Below are 24,385 nucleotides of genomic sequence, written 5' to 3'. Positions count from 1 at the left end.
GACAGTCACATAAGAGTACTTCTCTGCAGCTTCCACTGACATTTTTGGGGCAACCCATAATTTCATGAGAGGAGAAGCATAGATTGGAGAATCTCTCGGGAGTTCAAGCATACTTGATAGAGATTCCTAAGCTTTGGGCGGCCCATTTATAATGCTGATCTGTCACCCCCTTGTCCTTTTCTCACTTAACGGAATCACAACACAGTGGCTATCAGAAAGCATTAGAAATTAGCTTTAGAAGTTGATTAAAAAAACAGGAATGCACTTACACAGCTTAAGGACATAGTTTTCTTTTAATACTTGGTGATCATTGCGTCCAGGGTACCAACGATAACATGATCATTTATTTTCCTTGTATATTTTGGTTCTAAACAATTTTAATGATAATTATTTCATAGCATGCTTTGCAGTGTGTTTCATGTACATCTCTGAAACTTATTGTAGAAGTCCAGTATAATTTTCACAAACACTTGTAAGTGTGTTCGTCTCTTTTTCAGTGTCAAAACTTTGAGAGTTTGCTGACCCCAACCCACAATGACACCAGTGTCATAACGAAACTTGAGGGGTCACCATGCAAAATACATGGAGGGGACCCCTACGCTCTGGAGCCAGTTAGGAGCGCTCAGGCCAGGGGCCTGCTGCTTGTGCACTGTGCCTGGACCTTGGGGCCCCTCCGTACCAGGGGGGCTGCAGTGGCTATTGTTACACTGCTGAATGATATGATCCAGGGAATAAAAAGTGCCTCCATCTTTCTATATATTTCTTTTAAAATCCTGATACCTGACTAAAATTAGCATGGCCAGTATCATTTTCCCAAAAGAATGTCCGTCTTCAGAGGTGCAAGAATTTTGGACCCAATTATGTTGCATTGTTTCTATGGATGATATATTTGTTTGAAACAGCAGTTCTAGCAATCTACCACTTAACCTAATATGTTCTTTAACTTTGGTTCAATTTATAGCCATTTAGGGGTTAGGCAATGGTGTGATGGGCTATAAAGTGGACAATGGTAGAATCCCCATTCTTGCTCCCATTCACGAGAGCCAAGTAATTCAGATGGGGTCTGTATCATTTCCTTTTAACATTAAGATGTTCCTGTTTATTGCTTTCACATTAAGTAAACCAGGAGTGGTCCCTATCCAGTTAAAATATCTTACTTCAAAATTACACTACATTGTTTGACATTCTTATTTTCAGGGCTATATAAACGCCTTCTTTATTGACATTAGTCATTAATGCATGCATGTTTCAAATTTCATATTTGCTTATTTTCACCCCTCCAAAAGGACGCTAAAACTCACTTTTTAAAACATTTTCACTGACCAGCGGTACTGCAAGTTAAAAAGTTATGTGCTACAATTAAGTTAAAACATTATTCATAATTTCTAGTCAAAACTTTAAATTACTTTTCAATGTTGTAAATAATTGCAATTGTGGGTACATCGTCTTAAATATTTGTCATGCCATTTTCATACAGAAGCACAATTGTCATTAAGTATCAAAACATGTCTCATTTATTTTAACAAGCAGTTTATTTGATCATAAATGATTAAACCTGTTTTTTTGCTTTTATAAAAATGCCATTTCGTTTTTTGATCAATTATACAGATTAATTAGAACTACTTCAAAGAATGGCAACTTGTCTGTAGTTGTTTGCAGTGTCTTAATCACATACCACTAGTTGATGGCATCTGATTTGGCCTTGCTTATTCATTTTGACTCATTTTGCTGAGAAGTGTATCAGGGTCTGAGATGTTCAAGGAACCTCTATGTACAACTCTATAGGTTTCTTCTGATGTTGAGAAGAAGGGGATACACAAGATTTGAGAGGTGGCTGGAATTAAATGATCCATCTAAGATAGTTGTTGCACTGACACATGGGCAGATTCAAAGTTGTGTATGAACATCCGGTAAAGCAAGAGGCCCCCTATTTGCTTTAGGTCAATGTTGCCAGACAATTTTTGGCAGGTAACCAAACTCAAACCAACAAATAAAGATGCCTTTAAATTCAGTGATTATCTTGACACATTTTCTGCACTTCAATGCCACAGGTCAGATGTCAGGCTATGCCTTCTGCTGCTTATGTTTTAAGATGAAGACTAGTGTTTACAAATGTCTCTCACTTCGCAGTCAGAGAAAGAAAAGTAAAGTGAAATATGTGACTGTAGAGCTGGTGTACATGAAGTGTGAAGGGAAAGAAAGGCTGAAGAACGTAAATTTTTGGTAACACATCAAAATATAAATACCTGCAAATGGACTGTACACATTCAGCAGTTAGGAAAGCAAAAATGAAACATATTTTTTATAATTTTGAAGTGTGATGGAAACAAAAGATTTTATTAGGATTAGAAAAAAATAAAGACACTTTAATTGGTGATGCAGAATTAAGATATATGCATTGAAATTCTATTTTAATTTGTGTGCAAAATGGTTTTGCCATTAATATTGTATGTTTGTGCAAATTTTGTAACCATTTCATGAGAAAATGTGCTGCCTGTAAAAGACAATATGCTATTCAATACTTTAGTTACATATAAAAATCGCCCTTTTCATGCCCATGAAAGTTAAGTGGGTTGTGAAAGTTGAGAGTACTAAAAAGTGGGTTGTGATTTTAAAACGTTTGGAATGCACTACTTCAGATCTTTTACTGTCTGGTTGAAGCTCAGGGTCTTCATAGTGTTGAAAAAGTATATTACAAAGTCTGAGGTAAGACTGTTGAACCAAAAACTAAAGTCTTCTATGACTAATATTTCTACAGCTACTTTTAGAAAGTGGAGGTTCAGTTTGAAATATTCATCTTAGATTGTTGGGTTGTACTCAGGTTGCAATTAATTCTGCTACTATTAATGAGCTCTTGGTGTTAACTGTGCGGTGGGCAACAATGACCTTGAATAAGCAGTGTAGTGTGCCAGATAAACCTCTGCAGATCTGCTGCTCAGAGTTAATAAGAGCTATTCTAAAATTGAAACACATCATGTCAGTGGAACACAGATGGTAATACTCTTGGTGTATGCTCGGCAAATATGAACACATGGTGTACTCAAAAGTAGTACATTGATCACACAGGACAATAGGTAGTGAGGTGAAAAGAATTCATGATACATAAGGCCTACTGGCGTACATTTTACTTCACTCAACACAGGCTGGGCTTAAAATTGCCCCATAGGATGTGTAGGAGGACTGGTTCTGCAGTCACACTCTGTATATCGTGAGAGGAAACATTCACAGGTAATCATGAGAATGTAGGAAGCACTCTCCACCAGAGAGCAATTCCTGGGGTTGAATGTCTTTAAGAAGAAAAGGAATGAAGCAAGCCCTTATGGCCTGTCCTTCTCCATTAACAGCATCAAGAATCTGCTTCAGTGCATATGGATGCTCCTATCACTCATAAATGTTGGTGATGGAGGGGAGACACACTGTAGAATTGCAGTACTCAGTAGAGCATGCATGCTATGTTACGTCACATGTGGTGTGTCTAACGCAAGTGTTTTCCATTTTTGGCTCAAGCAGTTTTGATGTGGTTATCCAACTAATAATGCCCCGAATCGGGATAATTTTTTTTGAGATGCCAAAAGGTGAGAATCTTAAAAATGCTGTAGTCTGCTACATGCTTATTTGTGAGAATACAAAGAGCTTGTGTTCTATAATGGTGCACCAGGTCATATATGTTTGTAGTTATACTAAAACATTGCACTTGAACAATATATTACAATGCATTACATTGTGTTGCATGATTGAACTCTTGAACTGCATCCATTCAAAATGAAGGATACAAGGGCCAGATGTAGCAAATTCCCAAATTGCGACTTGTAATTTGCGAGTCCCTGCGACTCGCAAATTGCAAGTCGCAATTTGGGATGCAGAAAGGTGTCTCAGACACCTTCTGCGAGCTGCTATGGGGTCGCAAAGACCCACCTCATTAATGTTAATGAGGTGGGTCGCAATTTGCAACCCCATAGCGATTCAGGGCACTCACGGGGATGGAGGCCTGCTGTAGTCAGCAGACCTCCATGTCCGTGACTGCTTTTAAATAAAGCAGTTTTTTTTTTTTCAAAGTGCAACCCGTTTTCCTTAAAGGAAAACGAGCTGCACTTTGAAAAATAAACCAAAACCTTTTGTTTCGGTATTTTTCAGGGCAGGTAGTGGTCTATTGGACCACTGCCTGCTCTGAAAAATTATTTTTTGGTCCAGACACAAAGGGGAAGGGGTCCCATGGAGACCCCTTCCCGTTTGCGACTGGGTTACCATCCACTTCAAGTGGATGGTAACTGCGCTTTCATTTGCGATCGCAATCGCGGTCGCAAATGAAATTGCATACCAGTGCGACTCGCAAATACGAAGGGAACACCCCTTCCTATTTGCGACTCGGAAATGCATTTTGCGAGTCGTTTCCGACTCGCAAAATGCATTTCACATAGCAAAGTGTCTTTAGCGACTCGCAAACTGTGATTTTCGCCGTTTGCGAGTCGCTAAAGCTTTGCTACATCTGGCCCCAAGTTTCTTAATTCAAAACCAAATAGGTTGAGATTATTGGATGTGTAAAAATGGTATATGGAGGATATTACTACTGAGCTTTTCAAAAACACTATGGGCTACATGTATCAAAGTTTTTGTTTGCAACTCACAAATTGTGAGTCGCAAAACCATATGTAGTATAGTGTCACTGACACTATTTGCGACTTGCAAGGGGGTCGCAAATGGCCACCTCATGATTATTCATGAGGTAGGTCGCAATTTGCGATCCCCTTGGGATTGGCGGCCCTCAGAGGGATGGTGGCCTGTTGGAGACAGCAGACTACGATGCCTGTGACTGCTTTTAAATAAAGCAGTTTTTTGTTGTTGTAATGCAGCCCGTTTTCCTTCAAGGAAAACGAGATGCATTACAAAAACAAAAAATGAAACGTTTTTGTTTAATTTTTTCAGAGCAGGCAGTGGTCCATAGGACCACTGCCTGCTCTGAAAAAATGTTTTCAGTGACATTCACAAAGGGGAAGGGGTCCCAGGGGAACCCCTTCCCGTTTGCAAATGTGTTAGCACCAGTGTGACACTGGTGCTAACTGTGATTGTTTTGCGACCGCATCCGCGGTCACAAAACAATCATACAATGGACTGCAAGTCGCAATTAGGAAGGGAACACCACTTCCTAATTGCAAGTCGCAATCCTGTTTTGCAATTCAGTAAAAAGTTTACAGAATCGCAAAACTGGGTTTGTGCATTGGGAAGTGCATTTTGCACGTCGCAAACAGCCAGATTCGCTGTTTGCGACGTGCAAAATCGTTATTACATGTGGCCCCATGTATTGAAAAATGTGAGAATGATGGGCTACGATATTGTGATGAAATGTTGCTAGTAACAATGTAGTAATAATGTGGCATTTTGTCACTGCAGTGCCCACTCTCCCTAGTCCTAAGTAGATATGGAGACACTACACTCTATGTCATATAAAGTGAGTATCTTATGTATTGATGGTGTGTGTGGAAATCAAATTTTATTTAGGTGTGACCACAAAATATAATTGTTCAATCCAAAGATGCTGGTGGAAGTCCAGGCGGTGGTTGATGGGGGTGATAAAGCAGATATGAAGGGCTTTGTATGCGCAGGTTAGTAGCTTGAACTGGAATCTCTTCTGCACTGGAAGCCAGTGGAGTTCCTTGAGGTTGGGGGTGATATGGGTTCAGCGGGCAGAGTATAAAATTATAGAGTCTTACAGTCATGGCCCTCCAGAACTCTGCTTAAGAACCCTGCCTCATGGTCTTTGATCCACTGTCCTGCCTCTGCATCTCCAATGACCTGTCTGGTTTCTAATGCAATCATGTCTGCGGGGTCATTCTCCAATCTACAAAAATTCCCAGAGTCATTCAGAAGTCTGTAAGATTCTTTTGTGTGATCTTCTTTATTTTGCAAAAATATAGCCCCCTCCTCGTATGACGGTTTTATGATCAAATCACTATATTATGTAGGGCGGCCTTCTCTGTTCTGGATATGTTTTAAAAAGTATACATGTTTGTGGTGTCATCATCATCATCATCAAACAGACTTCATTTGACTTTCAACAAGTCATAAAAGTATCAAATAAAACACATCTATTTATATAAACACAATAAATAAATAAAATGATAAAAGAATAAATAGTAAAAATAAAGATGCACATCATTAATTTGTCCATATACAAATTTTAAATAACCTTAATGAAATTTAGGCCTATGCACCCATGGACTTCCCTGCAGTTAGTACTAAGCATAAAAAAATTGCCAGAATTCCACACATTTCGATAGAAGATAAAACCTGTAAGCTAAAATACGCATCACGACACTGGCGCAAGTTAATCAATCTTAGAAATGGCAATAAAAAACGTTTTCTCTGTTTTTCATAAAATTTACAAAAGAGGACCACGTGCATCGTAGATTGGGCTGCCTTCGCGTCACAGGGACATACTCTTAAGGCTGTACTCCAGTCATTCATAGTTGGGAAAGTTACAAGACGATGGAAAGTGTCTAATCGTAATCTTGCAAGGACAAAACGATGTTGAGGGTTTGTCACACTTACTAGGTAAGGCTGCATGCCTTCCGTGGACAGAATTAGTTGGTTGGACATGACACTGGACTTTCTCGATTCAGCTTCCCATCGCTGGTCTTCCAGGTACTTCAATGTCAAGGGCCTCAATTCTTTCCTGGTTATTTTTCCCAATGATTCTGGGTTTGTATAATAGTCTTTACAACCCATATTTCCAAAAAAGAACATAATATATTTCAACCAAGGAACTCTTAGCGAGTGAGTTAGCCTCATACAATCAGATAGGATGGCCTTGTTTAATCCAGTGTGCTCCGAGGTCCACACTTTGTGCCATAATAATAATGGCTGTATCTTTATCAAATCAGCTAAAAAAGAAACCCCTAATTCCACGTGGCTAATATATGACAACGTACCGTTTGGTACCATTAACAAGTATCTGAGAAAATCATTCTCCACCGTCTGAATCGGATTACAATTAGTATACCCCCAAATACCTGAACCATACATGGCAGCCAGGATGCACTTAGCTTTGCAGATTTTTACCATATTCGGCGGGGTAATCCCCCCTAGCCTTTTAGAAAAAATCTTCAGAGCCGCCGTTGTTTTAATGATCTGCTCTTTTTTAGTTTTCACACAATGTGCCCTGGAGCCCTGTTTGTCGAACATCATGCCCAGATATGAAAAGGTACAAGCTATCTCCACTTTGTCCTCTTGGATGGTAATATTGTAGATCTTACCCGATTGCCTACCGCGATTCATTATAAAAGTTTTGGACCGATTAACTGTAAGTCCCAGATCTGTCATAAAGGTTATGCAGGTGGTTAAGAGTTTTTGGAGGGCTAATGGTGTCCTAGCAATAAGTACTGCATCATCTGCGTAAAGCAATACAGGAACAGCACGGTTGGCTATATGGGGAAGGTCTTTACATTTGCTTACCAGATCACATTCTAGGTTGTTTATGTATATTGAGAACAAGAGTGGAGCAAGAACACAGCCTTGGTGCACCCCTCTATATATGCCGAAAGGCCTAGTGCAGTGTTCCCCAACCCCCGGGCCGCTGGCCGGTGCCGGTCCGTGGATCAATCGGCACCGGGCCGCCCGAGGAACTTCAACTTCATTTCACTGTGGCGGGCGGCCGAGGCGCAGAGCATTGCACCCTCCCAAGCGAGCCACGGAAAAATTATCCAACATTTACCGGTCCGCGGCGATAAAAAGGTTGGACAACACTGGCCTAGTGCATTCCCCTCTCATCCCGTACCTTATTCTTGCTCTACATCCTGTATACATGTCCCGTATAAACTGAACTATTGTTAATTCAACCCCCATGCTACTTAAAATGTCCCATAACTTCTCATGTAATACGCAGTCGAATGCTGAGGATAGGTCTATGAAGGCCAGGTACAAGTTACCCTCTCTGGTCTTTGTGTACTTCCCCACTAGGAGGCTTAAATTCAGGCCCTGTTCCACTATACCTATTCCTGTGCAGAAGCCATATTGCACTGGGGATAAGATGTCATTTCCTTCCGCCCTTGTTTGGAGTCTATTTAAGATTATTCTCCCCGCTAGTTCAGCTGTTGTGTACAGCAGGGAGATTGGCCTATAGCAAGCGGTGTTGAGAAGGTCACCTTTTTTATATATAGGGATGATGATGGAATCTCGCCACGTCGATGGGGGGCCTTGTGTACAGAAGGCCCTCAATACTTGTGTCATTAGAGGGCCCCATAGGTGCGTGTTTGCCTTGTAAAAATCTATTGGGACGCCGTTGGGGCCCGGCGCTTTCCCCACTTTGCTTATATTTATGGCTTCCACTACCTCCTGTAAACTAAACTGGGGTATTACAGCCGAACGTGGGCCTTTCTGAAGGTCTGGGGCCTTTAAGGGGACTGCAGAGTCTATGTCATTAGATTGGCGGTATATCTTAGAAAAATATACGATCCAATCCTCTTCCGAAATTGCAATATCTTAGAAAAATATACGATCCAATCCTCTTCCGAAATTGCAATTTCCATTCTGGGAATATCACTATTCCCTAACACAGGAGGATTTATTATTTTGCAGAAGAGGATGTTATCCTTTGCAAGGCTAGCTTTATGTAAATATTCCCACAAATTTCCTCTTAGGGTGGATCCTCCTTTTTATGGCTGTCTTACATGCCTGTCTACACATGCGTATTTCAAAAGGGCATCTTATTGGGGCACTTAAAGCTTTTTTTAAACTCGTATGTGCTTTTGTACAATCATGGTCAAACCAGCCACTTTTCCTTTTTTCCCTGCCTTTCCCGGCCTGGTAGTAAGAACTTCCTTCATGCCTTGCGTTATCTGAGAAAAATCACTTAAACATTTTCCTGGTTCTATGTCCTCACTAAGGCAGTCTACGAAGGCTTGATTGTATTTACATAATAGCTGTTTCAATAGAGCCTGTGAATCTGTCTGAGACCATCTCAGTGTATATCCATTGCTCGGGGCTAATTCAATGTCGTTTACCATCGTGACCTTCTCGTCTTTAGCCAATGTAACAGGAGTTAGTGAGAGTTCCAAACTCTGAGGGAAGTGGTCGCTTATTGCAATGTCATGAATTGTATAGTTAGTAAAACATTATGAAAAATGGGTTGACATTAAAACATGATTGATCACTGTATCAGCGCCCCTTCCATTAAAAGTTGGTTTAAACTGTGGTTCTTTGAAATGTAATTTGTTTACAAAAGACAGGTTATGTTTTTGGGCCACTAAGTTCATTGCATCTCCTTGGATGGTATGTGAGAAATGAGGCCTTAAGCCAGTGTCTTCAGTGTCCCAACCACACACCTTTTCCGAAAGTTCCTTACAAAGATGAACATTAAAATCACCGGCCCATATAATAAAAGTCTCCCGTCTATTATTTGCACATATTTTCCCTAGGCCCTCTCCCATCTCCGTTAAAATATTAAGAATTTCTCTTGGTGATGCATTGTTATAAAAATTAATAACTACTAGCTGAATATTCTGATCCAGGTTACTCTCTATCATTTAGTAGTGTGGTCTCGTAATTCGCATTTTTAAATTCAGTAGACATAGCTTATTGGAAATGCATGTGCATAAACCTCCTTTTGGTCTACCATGCTTAGTCTGTACTGCAGGTGTGTGGAATGTCTTATAGCCATTTATATGAACAGGGTTTAATACCCAAGTCTCCTGGAGGCATATGCAGGAGAAATCTTCTATAAAGTTCACCCAGAGCTCGTTATTAATCTTACTAATTAGGCCTGCCACGTTCCAATAAAGTATGGCTATTTCCATGTTCTGATGAAATTGGGGACACGCATTATCTGTGATTGGTGGGGGTATGCCGCCATCTGTTGTATAGATTACTTTCGAAAGGGGATCTCTCTGGTTCGACTCGGTCTCTGCGGTGTTCCTATCGGATACCATTGCATGTGGTGTATCTCACCTGTTCATACTAGGCTCCTCTATGTTTGCTTCCGGGACCACTTCATAAAAGGAGTCTTTCTTATTCATGCTGAGTCAATCCAGACCTTCTAGTAATGTTTGTGGTGTCAATTCTTTCTCTCTCGTTAATAACAGCCTGTTCAAAATTGATAATGTCTACAGATATTGCAGCGAGAGGTGACAAAAGGATATTTTATGAAGTTGTGCGTTCCTGTTGATTTCCTCTTCGAGGTTTCATTTACCAAAATAGGCCTTACGCATAATCCTTTGAAAGAATTCTGCAAGTTTACACGGTAATTTGAACACACCAAGGCTAGGGGTCTCACAAAACTCAGTTCTTTGTTAGTACTATGATTTGTGATTCTGCGTAGATTCCATTTGTTAAATTGATCACTAATTGAATTCTGGGGCCAAAATGATGCTGGTGCACATTTGATGAGCTCAAACTATTAACCCCACTCCAGAAACAGCTAACGTAAGCATTTATCCACTTCCAAATCCATTTTCATGTTGCATGATGCTTGTCTGACTATTGCCTGTTACGCTCAAACTTTCACATTATTGGATTGCACTACATGCATTTTATGTCCATGAAAAAAACATTCCGAAGTGCTCAAATTAGGGCCTTTGCCATTACAAAAAAGTCTGCACAGCATCTCCTCTTTCAGTGTCTAACATAATACAGTATGTGAAAAAACTGTTTAAATTCATAGCTTGGCAGCAAGTGTGGCGAGAAGAGTGTAGTATAATGAATGTATTGATCAGCAGTAGTTACAGCATGTTCTGGTATTTCTTGCATCTTGAGAAAAGCGTGACAGAACAGGACATTAAGTGAAATGTTGCTACAGGAACCTAACGGTACTTCAGCCACAAGATTGACAGCAGAGTTAGAAGCTATCATTTAGATACGAATCAGAAAAAGTAGTGTAAATTGCAAGAACCAATGTCTTTTCTGCTTTAATTGTGTGATTCTTTGTAATTGTGTTGGGAATTTAGACTATGGGGGTCATTCTGACTACCGCCGGGTGCGGTCACCGCGCGCCCGGCGGGAGCCGCCAAAATACCGTACCGCGGTCGGAAGACCGCGGCGGGTATTTTGAGTTTTCCCGTGGGCTGGCGGGCGGCCTTCAAAAGGCCGCCCGCCAGCCCAGGGGAAAACGACCTTCCCACCATGAAGCCGGTTCGTAATCGAGCCGGCGGAGTGGGAAGGTGCGACGGGTGCTACTGCACCCGTCGCGTATTTCACTGTCTGCTATGCAGACAGTGAAATACAAGTGGGGCCCTCTTACGGGGGCCCCTGCAGTGCCCATGCCATTGGCATGGGCACTGCAGGGGCCCCCAGGGGCCCCGCGACACCCCCCTACCGCCATCCTGTCCCTGGCGGGAGAACCGCCAGGAACAGGATGGCGGTAGGGGGTGTCAGAATCCCCAAGGCGGCGCAGCATGCTGCGCAGCCTTGGAGGATTCTGACGGGCAGCGGAAAACCGGCGGGAGACCGCCGGTTTTCCTGCACTGACCGCGGCCAAAGCGCCGCGGTCAGAATGCCCTGCGGGGCACCGCCGGTCTGTCGGCGGTGCTCCCGCCGACCCTGGCCCCGGCGGTCTGAGACCGCCGGGGTCAGAATGACCCCCTATATCTTTTTGAGGTTTGCTTCATAGCTAGGAAATGCAATCCCTAGGTATTTCAGGATGAAAGAACGGTGTCACTTTGAGCAAAAGAAACACATTGTTAGAGCATATAATCTCTCCGGGAATTGTTGCCAATTTAAAAGCTCTGCAAGGTGACTTTAAGGGTTTTCTTCACACAGACAGTTGAGGTAAATTCATGCAAAGCCTCAATAATTCATTCAACACAAAACGTATCATACATTTCTGTGCAAAGGAATCCTGGGCATTTGCCATTATGCTAATGATGTCTTAAACAAGTATTTCTTGTAATATACTGAGGTAGAAAGATATAAATTGTCAGTTATATCAATTTTCAAAAATTGTATTTTGAGTGTGTCCACTATGTAGTACAGGAACTGTCCACCCCCCTTTTTACATTTTGCAATTCAGCTCATGTATTTTATTCTTTCTGAACATAAACATCAGCAAACATATTTTCACACATTACAAATAAACTTGAAGCTGATGTTTGTGCTATTTTTTTCCTGCATTTGGAGAACATCTACTCAGACGATCCCAGATTCGTTATTAGTCTTCCAGGATTCTTGGTGCATTATTATAACCTGGAGATTAACGTATGGTAATGTATAGATTACATGAATCTGCTTTTTATAAAAAGTGAAATGAGCTGCCATTTTCTACGCAGGAAGAATTAAAAGGGTTCTGTAGAGAGAGAGGACTGCCAGAGAGTGGGGACCATGTAAGATCTCTGAATTTCTTTGAAAAGTTTGTGACATATGCCCAGGGAAGGAGTGTTCTTAGGGGGTCCTCAGAGAATCCTGACTGCAGTGAGGGTTCCCAGTGGGAGGGCTCCCAGACCTCATCCCTAATGAGCAGTGAAGAGACTTACCAGGAGGGTGAGGATGACCGTGTGGGGATGCCAGTTTACAGGGAAGGACCCAGTGATAGGGAGTCCCTTGCTGGGTCCAGTGCAAGGAACATTGTCACCTCTCATTCCTTGTAGCCTGATGAGTTTAGAGCTAAGCGGGAAGAGAGGGACCTGAAGTTGCAGCTATCATGACTGGCTGTGGAGGAGATAAGGGCTGGGGTAGAGAAGACCTTAGTACAGGAGAGGATGGCAGAGAGGGCCTTTGCCAGAGAGAGACTCGCTGTTGAGCGCAGTCTGAAGAGTCTGGACTCACCAGCACTGCAGGTGGCGTCCAGTGGTGGCACCAATGTTGAGTGATGATCCCCACATGTCCACAGATCTGGTACCTAGGTTCCAAGAGGGGGGAGTCATACATCACTGGTTGAAGGAACATGAGGTGGCTCTAGTCAAGCGCAGTATCGCTGAGAAGGATTGGGGGAGAGATGCCCTACAGGTCCTGGAAGGGAGTGACAGGAAGCACTGATAAAGAAGTATGGTTTCACCCCTGAAGAATACATAATGAGGTTCTGGGGCAGTAAGAAACTGCCCCACCAGTCTTGGGGGGAGTTTGTGGAGGAGTGCTGCATGGCACTGGAAGGATAAGTAAAGGGTAGCACAGCAGACAATTTTGAAGGACTGTTTAATCTGATTGTCAGAGAGCACCTGCTTAGTTGTTGTTTTTCAGGGCTACACCAACACTTGTCAATGTGTGAGCTCTCTGACCCCAGGGAGCTTGCAAAGGAGGCAGACCTCTGGGGGAGTGCCAGAGGATCTGGTGAGACATTCGGGGGTGTTTCTCAAGGGAGTGGTCTAGGTGTTTCCTAACCAAGTTGAGGTAAGAAAAGCTTGCAGTGTCCCAGGTAGGTCCCAGAGTAGTGGGATGGGTTCAGTATCCCATGACTGGTCTCAGAGGAGAGGGAATGGGCTGAGTCCTAGGATGCCCAAGATCCAGTCCCAGAGCCTGGAGGGTTCAATGAGTGAGTGCCAGGAGGGGAGCCTATCCTGTACCGTACGGCCACCTGCTGAGAGGGAACCCATAATGTCAGGAGGACTAGGGCAGCTGGTCCTGGTGTCTGCTAGTCTCACTCAAGAGTGGAGGAAGCAGAAATCCAGACAGAAGATTGAGAGCGGGTTGCGGGCCCAGTGGAGAACCAGAAGGGTCAGGGTTCAGCTCTGAAGTCAAAGCCCCCCAGGAATGACCCTGGTGATACCATTTATGGGCTGGGGGAGATCCAGGCTCTGTTAGATGGGCAGAGGTCAGGAGACCAGCACCAGACAGACTCTAGTGCAGGACTTAGGGAAGGTGTTTCCCTTGTGGGGGGTAGGTGTGGTCCCCAGGAAGTTCCGTTCTTGCCAGGCAGTGGTGCAGTCTGAGGGTGGTGACCCTAGGCTAGGTGGTCAGATTCAGGGGGATAAGCTCTGACCTGATGGGGGGTGGTTGGCACAATCACCCCTCCTTTGGTGTCTTCTAGAGGTACTTTCCATGGAGGGGGTTGCAGAACTCTAGGAGTGGGGGCCGGGGATGGAGAGACTCACCCCGGACCCTGGTGCAATCCTAGAGTGCACACCCTGGGTTGGATGGCCAGTTGCAGGGTGGTGATCCTGTGCTGGTGTGAGAATTGTGCAGGATGGCTGTTCCCAGTGCCCTGACAGTTCTGGATTCTGGCTGTACCACTCCTAGGAGAAGGTGGTGGGTCCCTAGAAGGAGGTGTAGGGGAGGAGAGCCTCACCCCTAGTCCCTGTGCTGCCTATGGGTACGGACTCTAGGTTGGTGGATCAGTGGCAGGGTACTGGTTGGAAGTGAAGTGGAGAGAGTTGCTATGTGCCTGGGGCTACTGCCCCCCACAGAGTGAGGTTTCAGAGACCAGAGGCCAGTGGATGGCTTGGGGGCTGATTCTGGCCACTGGCAGCTAGAGAACCCCTGTGTGTTAGCCTTGGCTGCCTGGGAAGCATTGACAGAGGGACCCAATTGGGATCAGAGTGGCATAGAACTGGAACGTGCCCCTGCAGTAGTATTCCAGAGTCCATGTTCTATCGGCCCAACCAGGGAAACCCATCAAGGTATTGATTGGTCTCCCCTGGCTTTAGGCTGGTTGGGGTTTGTTTGGGACCTGGCCCTTTTTGCATTGCATTCCCATTGGACCTTTGAACACCACTACAGCCCGATCCACTGGATGGAATTACACCAAATTTGGCAATAAGCTAGGTTCTGGTATGCAGATTGTGCTTTCACGAAGGCACATGCAAAAAGAAGCACTTTAATTGGCTGATCACAACCTGACTAACAAATTACAGCTGCCATTTTATTTCACGGGACAAGGTCCCCAGTGGTGAAATCCTAATTGAAAGTGGCATAAAGGGTCAGGATGAATGTACCATGACTCTAGGGGTATGCTATAGGTGTGGTTTAGGGGCAAATCATTGGCTTGAAATAATTTTGTGTCACCATGTGTGATTTTTTGTGAATTATTTGTAGAATATTTGCAAATATGAAAAAACTTTGAAAGAAAAGCCACAGACTCATTCATACACTCATTCACTCATACATGTACTCAGAGACTCATGCGCCCACTCACACAGCCACTCAGACACTCATGCACACACTCAGAACTGCTCATAGACCCACATACCCACCTTCAGACCTAATCAGACACTCACACACCCACTCACAGATCCACTGACAGAGACAGGCCATGTGGCCAACCTGTGCACAGCCAAACGCTGTGCGTGATGGGGGGTTATGTGGTTATAAGGGCTTGGCTGAAGGCCAATAACGTATAGTAATTTAAATTACTTTACGTTAAACAACTACACAAACTCACTGAAAAAACAAAAGTTACAGGACGTTACAGTCAGGTTCTGAATTTACTCATACCAAACCACAGAAATTTAGCAGCTATAGATAGAGTTTTTTCAAGTCACGATAACTTGCACCCTAAGGTAACTATAACTTGCGCCTTCGCCATGCACAGCTAATCACTCCAAATTCATACAACAGATGACATCTTTTATGGCATTATTGATATTATCACTGCAACATTTGCAATAAAATTATTGGTGAGAAAACTGTGCATGGCAAGGGGGCGAGTCATAGTTACATTAGGGCGTGAGTTATAGTTACTTAAAGGAACTCTAACTATACCTGTAGAATTTCTATGGTTTTGTACGAATAAATTCAGAACCTTTGTTTTTTTTCAGTGAAAAAAAAAAAATATACATATATTTATATATGTGTATATATATACATATATATATATGTATATATATATATATATATATATATATATATATATATATATATTTATCTTACCTACTGGCGGTCACCAGTAGGTAGTTATAGTTTCCATAGGAAGAGGATTTTTTGTTTTGTCAATAACTTTGTAGCCTCTTGACAAATCTTCACGAAATTTTCAAACTTACACTTCAGCCGGTTAAGCTGCTGTTTTGAAAGTTTTTTGGTGATCTGTCAAGCGGGGGCCAAAAAAGGGAGCCCAAAAGTTCATTTACCCTATGTATTTTCCCACAGCGATTTTGAACACGACTACAGCCCCAACTGCTGGACAGAATTTCATCAAATTTGCCAAAAACTAGCTATTGGTCCAGAAAGCGTGATTTCTATGATTTGGGGAATTTCTGTTGAGTAGTTTTTGAGATATTTGAGTTGAAAAATGTAGATATCTAGGGGCGCAGATCTTCTACAGATCCAACTGGCCCGAGCTAATAAATGATTAGGCTTTCAGGACTTCCACAAGTAAGTGTTGGCAGCCATTTTGGGACTCGGCTCCAGCCGAGTCTCATAAAAAAAAAAGAAAAATAAATAAAAGGGGTCAGGGTGGGGTCACCCTGAGCCCATACCCGTGGTCTAGGAGTACACCAGGGGCCCCGCCAGGGCTAAAAGCATTTGTTAAAAAGAAAAACTCAGAAGAATCCACAGATGGATCCGTGTATTTTGCCAAGATAAAAAAAAAGTCTGGTCTCCCATACTTCTCCCACCCTCTCTGCCACCTTCCTTTGGCAAATCATGGTAAATAAATGTAGGGAGGCCTGCGAAGCCCCACTACATCCCTGGGGACCGCTAACTCCCTGGGCTAAACATGCAATTATTCTATGGGCCTGCGCAGCCCGTTCACAGCCCTGTGAACCACCGCCTACTCGGGCTGAAAAAATATGTTGAAGGGGGTCTGTCACGGACCCTGCTATGGGGACCACCATCTACCAGGGCTAAATTAAACTTTGGAGGGGGCCATACTGCCTCTGTGTGAACCCATATAAGGCCCTGGGGACTGCCACCCCCAGGGCCAGTTCCTGCTTTGTTCCTGGGTTTCCAGCCCTGGGACATAGCTGTTTGCTTTTGATTGGTGGGAGCTGAGAGCGCCCACTAAGCAAAAGCAACTACTCTGGTCCTAGCGGGCGAGAGCTGTCAAAGTGCACATGTCTGCTGGAAGCAGAGGTTTCATCTCTTTCCCTGCCCGCATAGATGAGGGCAGGGAAAGAGATGAAGGGATTGCTCTTTCACACAGGGAGCTGCATGTTTAGCAGCTCCCTGTGTGCAATAGCAATTCCGGCTCCCACAGGAGCCAGGGAGCCAGATGGGACCACAGGGGCTTTGAGGCTCCCCTTGTGGTTCCATTGCACAGTAGGTGCCCTGGGAGCAACCGGGAGGCATGGCTGGGCCCTGAGGGATAGGCTCCCTAGGGCTGAAAATGGCCAGTTATAATTAGCAGAGCTAACAATAACTTGCACCTTTGCCAGGCAATGCTATGGCACCATATGTTATTTCACTCATGACATATTCTATCTTTTATAACATTTATAACATTACTGATTACATCTCACTGGATCATTCTATCTGTACATAATCAATAATGACAACAAACAATCCATGCTGTAGCTGCTGTAATTTGCATTAAGTATAACAAAGTAGATCAATCAATTCAAATATGGGCTTGGAAACTTTGTGAATTAAATTCAGCGATATGTCCAACATTTATACATACAGAAATTAATTAAAAGTGAACATGGCACAGTAAAACATGAAAAAAATGCTTGAATAAATAAATGTAAAAAGTCAACACATGTGGATAGCAAGAAAAATATAAGCTCAGTTTCAAAGAACCCCATCCAGCAAGTCAAAGGATCGCTGCAGGTTGTATGGAAATAATCAGTTCCAGCTATTGACTGTCGATATTTCGACCCTAATTAGCAAAACTTGTGGGAGTTTCAGGAAAAGATAGTGAGACTATTATCAAATGATATAGGAAAAACTACAGTGCATATTTTTCAAGGTTTGGTGACACCCTTGTGCCATGCAAAGGGTGAGAAGGGTGATGCAAAACCTGAATGAGATTTATCAAGCCACTCAAGGCCACCTTGCATAGCTCTGCATGGGTGGAGCATGGGTGTTCCCACGCATCCACCCATGCATTCTGACACATTTCCAGATTTATCAACACTGGTAGACCTGGGAATGCTTCTGAATTGTATACCTCCTCAACAGAGCTGCAATGAGGAGAAATATCTGCTGCATTGTGCAGCACAAACATGAAAGGATAAATGCCTCTAAGGATTGGTTTTGGGTGGGAAGGTGCCCCTTCCTGCATTATACACTCCTATCTGCAACACAGGCACCCTAGTAACATGACACAAGGATGCCTTCATTGGCACTAGGCAGCCAAAAGTGTGCCAGGGCTAGGAAAGGACAGGAATGTGGTGTGTAATCATATTGAAATAGCCTTCCGGCCCTTTCACGCAGCACAGCAACGTCGCTTGCTACCTTGTGTTTTTTTAAATTTTATAAATACAAGCCAATATATATATAGGGATGGGTCCAGTGCAGGCAGTGCCAAAAGTGAGTCGAAAACATTTTGGGAGGATATTTACAGGTCTTGTTTGTCATATCTAGGAGATTTTGCAAAAATCAATTCCTTTTTAATCCATTTTCCATTTTAAGTACAGAGAGATTGTAATAGCAAGATATATAACTACAGTATATCAATTCACGATTATATTTAGTATGCGAATGTCAAATTACACAATTACATCTTTTCATCTTTTATAGGTCCTCTATAGTCAGCAGACGGCTTTCAACCATATACATGATGAAGCATTGTGTGGCGTCCTGTGTCTTTTTCTCTATTATCGCATTCCTTTGTCCCCGTTTCTGTCAATGGCCTTTCTATTCTTGTGTAGGTGGTCATTGGGGAGGTGAGGGATGGGACAGAGCCAGTCATGGCTTGCAGTGAGACAATCCTAATGCTGATCGCATGCTGCTGGCAGCATGAAAGCAGTGTTAGGATTGGCTAGAGTGCCTTGGCTTTGCACTACCAGGCAGACTGGGAGCCTGGGTCAGCTGCCTCTCACCTGGAAGCACAGTGCTGGGTTGAAGAGAGCTCTGTGTGCATTTGTATTTGGCCGGCCCGAGACAGCCAGCCAAACACACATGTGCTCAAAGGCGAGTGCACACCACTCCCCCTCCATTCCTGTCATCCCCCATGGCCTTGCCCCTTTAAAAACAAAATGATAATAATTATCATTATTTTTAAAGGTTTGTAGCTGCTGCTCAGTTTGCAGAATACATTCTAGGGGAACAGTATGTATAATTAAAAGAGCTCTGATACAGTGGTGCAAAATGCTACGGTTTATGAACAGATGAGGACGGAGGTTCTGTTAAGGATGAAAGGAGTAAGGCACAGTGGTATGATTATATCTTGCACAGGCACACACATATTACTTTCCATTGAAGTATGCAGACAATACATGCATTCATTTACAACACAAAGGCCGTGGCTATCACACAGGATAACATGTCAACTCACCCCAAATGCAGTCGTGAAAGAATGTCAGCAGATAAAATTCAAAGCGGTAAACGCTGCCACCTAGAAGACATAAGGTATAGGACTTAATGCATTCTTTGGCACTGGAAACTAACACAGAATAAGAAACCGTATACTATTAAGACCAGTTACACAAACTTCAAAAAGAAATTCGAAAGTCATATTTTCAGATTCTTTTATGAATCCTCATTTCCACAATTGCCAACTGTGAAGTTATTTTAATCGATTTTGTTTGATGAAGGATCATGCAATTTATTTAATTAATCATTCATGCACTTTCTATGGATTAGTAGATCATTTGCTAACTTTAATATTTTACCATGTTTGTACTGTGTTCCCAGGGTAAAATAACTGATTAAGGAAGTTCAGAAGATTTGTGATTGCAATTTTAGGTTAAATATATTATAATGTTGAACATTGTACGCTCTTTGTACAATTATATCTTGATTTTCTAAGAATATTAAAGTGTTTCATTTAGCACCCTGCCTTTTGTAGATGGAGAAGAGATTACAAAGGAGAAGCCACAAATATATCAGGGGCGGGTATTAGCGGGTGCAAATAATAAATGGGCATGGGTAGTGTAGTATAGATAGTTCTTGTCAAACAGATGACGGCCTTATACAACCCGTGCTCATGTGGATAGACCAGTGCGGAACTCATGTTCCATGAGGTGCGGATTAGTGCATTATACAAAAAGTGATGGATGGAATGCTTGAATTGATCTCAGCCACTGGAAATCACTCGGCCGCATCCCAGTCCGTTGTTATTTTGCACACTATGCCACCTCAGTTTGTCTAGAAGATAGAGCATCCTTCAGCACTGTAGGGCAATAAACAACAAAGAAATAGTGTCTAACTATAAGGCTCAAGTTCTAGATTTTCCTGTTTTTGATCCAAAGACTCTTGATACATGTTCCCAGAAAGGCTAGAGGCCTCTTGTTGCACATTCATAAATCTTTAATTGAAGTTGCAGCTCTGAGCGAGTGCATTGGTGCTCCAATTCAAATGCAAAGCTAGAATGAGCAAACAAACCATATGTGGTCCATATATGCAGCAGCTGCAAGTTGGGGCAGTATTGCGCTCCTCCACCAAAGCTAACTTAACTGGTCCTGACTGAATATTTTACACAATGGTTGGGATACAAGGCATACAAGGCATTTTTCTCTCTGTGCTCTTACTGTGTTCATGGAGATATCTTAGCTACAGTTGGGTATTGACCAGGAGGCATATTTCCTACCTCTGAAATATATCAGGCTAAATATTTACTGATAACTTTGTGACAATATGGATTCTGTTTATTTATGTTGACTTATATTTAATACAAACCTTTTGGCCCGATTTAAGCCCTCATTCTAAGTTTCGTCATAATACCAAATGAGTGTAAACGAGAGCTTTCGCCCAAAATTACAAGAAATGAGGTAATGCTATTATTACTGAAGTCCGTTTTATGAAAACACCTTTGGTCATGTGATATTTGTCACACTTTGTCAATAAAAATTAGCCCAGAAATTAATAATTGCCCGTGCAACTCAAGTTGGTTCTTCCTATTTTCCAAGTCATTGCCTATTCCACAGAGCAAAAGTTGTAACAGCACAGCAATTTTGTTCCCTAGAACTGCCAATCCAAAAGGATTTTGGCACATTCCAGATTTACCTATACTGGTAAACCTGGGTATAGGTCAAAATGCTACACCATCTCAGGGGAGGAGCAACTAGGATAAATATCTTTACTTCTCCTCATTGTTTCCTGTTTCTAACTCTGCTGCATTGTGCAGCACACTTAGAAAGAGGAAAATGCCCCTGAGGATTGTTTTTGTGCAGGTAGGTGCCCTTTCCTGCACAAAAACAATCCTGCCTGCAACGCAGGACCCTTGCACCATGGAGCAAGAGTGCCTCTGTTGGCTCAAGGCAGGACATTGTGCGTCAGGGCATGCAAAGGACAGTAATGCGCTGTGTCATGCTTAATAGGGAGCATTCCTACTATTCCATGCAGCAGATCACACCAAGGTGGCTTGCTGCACTACCTGAAATCACGAGAAAACTGCCCCTTAGGTGGTAATATACATGTTTGCAATTTCTGGGGGAATTGTTAAGTTCAAAGGAAAATACATGGTTGTAATTTCCTCCAACATCGGGTTAGCACATTGGAAGTTATTTCCTGAGTTTATATTACGTTTGTTTAGCACGTTCTACAAGCGTCAGATGATTCTCCAGTCTTCTAGGTAGAAGGGTTCTGAATGATCAATCGGAGCTGCACTACTATAATTACGGGTGGTAAGTGGGTGAAATAGGGATTCCTACTGTTAACGCGTCCTTTTATGTTAATTTATACACATCAGGACTCGTTTTAGGCCGATGAATCTTTGGACCCAGTGGTGAGACACCGTAACACGAGATAACTGATCAATATATCAAGCAATATATCAATAATATTGTCAACATATATCACCACAATATATTTCACTTTAGACATTAGTTAAACCTTCGCCGCAACCATGACCTTTCAGTCATGAATAACCACACCTTATTGAAGTTTTGTGAATTTTATTCCCTATTGATTACAATCTAATAGCAAATGTATTAATCTTAAACCAAGAAGAAAAAAGCATAGTCACAATGCGGCGACTAAGATAAGATTTCAACAATGCAAAGATCACAAACATACGATAATAATATGAAGGTAAACAAATCTAAACGCGTAAAACCTCATATATGTTTAGTTCAGCATAGCACCACGTCAGTCACGTTAGTTACGTCAGTCAAGATGAAATGCCTCATCTACCCACAATTAGCATCAGCATGTTTGGACTTCACGCAAAACAATTTAGAACATCAATTTGGAAAATATCTTACTAAGGTCTCTAATCAAAAATACACAGCAGTTGGTACCTAGAGAGAAAAGGCAAATAAATGAATTTCAATAGCAGTATCATAATTACCCTCCTCGGAATAGGTCAGCATACAGGATCAGTCTTCGTCTTCAGGACATCAGTTAGATCGCCGTCAGTCTATCTAGTCTAAGGGCAGGGAACACTTCCCTCATAAGGAAGAAAGTGTAATAGGACAGTCTATGGGTGAGGATGGTTTTGTCTAAGTCTCAAGTCACCAAATAGAGTGACAGAGTTTCTGGATGCAATCGATATCATTCCCTACCTAATGCCCCCAAGTCTCTTGTGTCATGGTTTTTTATCACTTTTTCATAATACATTCCCCCAAAATTCTATTGGATAGTCACTACACCCCACCATCTGTAACCTATCAAATTATACATTAAGTAATGTATTTGCCATTTACGATAATTCACAACTTTTTGATTGGTCTTCATAATTGACGTTTTTCGTAGGTGGCACATCCGGGGTTACTTCATTTTCTGGCACGTTCTTCGGGTCAAGAGTTCTCTTTACCGTGGTTCAGTGTCCTTGAAAGTGTCCATATTTTGTTGCAAGGCGTACAATATTTATACTAAAGCAACTAGCATGCGGATAAGAATATAACGGTCAATGATACAATAAGCGGAGAAAAAGAACAAGTGCTGGGTCATGGCCTTTTGCAAGTCAGCACACTGGAGAATCAGAAAAATATGCTTTAATATGAGAGCTACACAGCTAGTTTTCGACTCACGCTAACTTAAGACTTATGGATTCTAATAAATGCAATCATCGTATGTGTTAACATATTCAATTAATCATAATACAAGCAATTATTTCTTACAGTCGACATTAGTTTATGCATGTGATAATTCTCCATGTTTAAAATACGTTTCAATGAATAATGTTATTAATGCAGCGTTGTTAATATGAACATTTCACATCTAAAATAGGTAATGTTTAAACTACGCTCTCTCACTACTAATAATTACCCTTCTGCCCAGTTGTACACAATAAATAGAGCAAGAGAACTTCTCTACCAAACTTATTTGTTTTATTACATAAACAAATTATCATATTAAAAATGGTTGTGGATTAGATTCTTTCCACATATTCAATCGATATGAGCCCTAAAGTAAAAAAAAAAATGTAAACAAGAAGATATTACTATATTTTACCTTTTTGTTTTCCCTACTACTCATCAGATATGAAAACAGAAATCACATTAGTCATGCTCAAAAGCAGTGAAATCGCAAAATATGCACTAACATGTCTTCCTATAACTAACTGCCACATTAAATAACCACGACACCCACTTGAGCTCCTGTCCCACATTTCCATTACACTCCCCCATTATAGAATCATCCAACCTTCATGTGCCCCTTCTGACATGTTTTCCATCCAATCGTTCATGCATTTTTCTTCAGCTTGCCATCTAGCTCTATTTTCACAGACTCATGCCATCTAGAATCCTCTTTTCCTATTTTAAAATCGCTGTTGTCAACCCTCACACATAAAGAGACAATGTCGACCCTTCTCTCACATCGTACTTCAGATTATTTCCCCTTCTCCCTCCTCCCTTCCTCTCTTACACCACAGCAAAAGTTTACAATGTGACAACCTCACTCAATGAATGAAATCTCCTGCAAGTAGGTTCCATCTATGGATTCCACTGTTGCACATCTCTAGGCATGCAGCCTTTGCATAACACAACTACCTATCCACCATTCTTTTTATCTACATGTTGGCATTGATAGAGTTGATATTGACATACTCCTGACAGGCATGCGATACTTGGGCATCACCTCTCCTTGCGTCACTCCTAATGGGGTGACTGGTGTTAATGTGCATCCTTGTGCCCCTCGAGTCTTGCTCTGACGTGAATACCAGTGGCAGTTCCAATTTCTCTCTCCTTTTACACATATCTTTCCCCATTATTTCAGCTGTTTAAGCGCTTCCAGGATCCTGGATGGTGGGTAGGTCTAAGGACTGCAGCTCAAAATCAAGGAATTTTGCAGGAGCTCATGGAGCCACCATTTCCCAAGGGGCCCTCTCAGGAGATTAGGAGGGTTATCTGACTAAGGGATACATACACTAGTGTAAGTGACATTAGTATGTAGGAACATTCCAATATGAGAGCACTCTTACTCTTTTTTAGTAAGGACTAGGTTACTTTGATTTTTTGTTTTGGTCCTAAAGAAAGAAATATCACCT

General features: G+C 42.2%; 1 protein-coding gene across 4 annotated transcripts in view; it reads right to left on the bottom strand.

The window, feature by feature from the left end:
* Positions 1 to 24,385, bottom strand: part of LOC138280823 (poly(rC)-binding protein 3-like) — a 2,739,176-nt gene that overhangs the window by 1,569,003 nt on the left and 1,145,788 nt on the right. For all 4 annotated transcript variants that reach the window (XM_069219527.1, XM_069219542.1, XM_069219532.1 and 1 more), the window contains exon 4: positions 19,289 to 19,348. The gene's annotated coding sequence lies outside the window, so the exon portion shown is untranslated. The remainder of the gene's footprint in view (positions 1 to 19,288; positions 19,349 to 24,385) is intronic.

Source organism: Pleurodeles waltl, chromosome 2_2 (assembly GCF_031143425.1).
Source record: "Pleurodeles waltl isolate 20211129_DDA chromosome 2_2, aPleWal1.hap1.20221129, whole genome shotgun sequence".
Classification (NCBI taxonomy): Eukaryota; Metazoa; Chordata; class Amphibia; order Caudata; family Salamandridae; genus Pleurodeles; species Pleurodeles waltl.
Note: the sequence above shows the minus strand (reverse complement) of the source record. Positions and strands in the feature narration are given on the sequence as shown.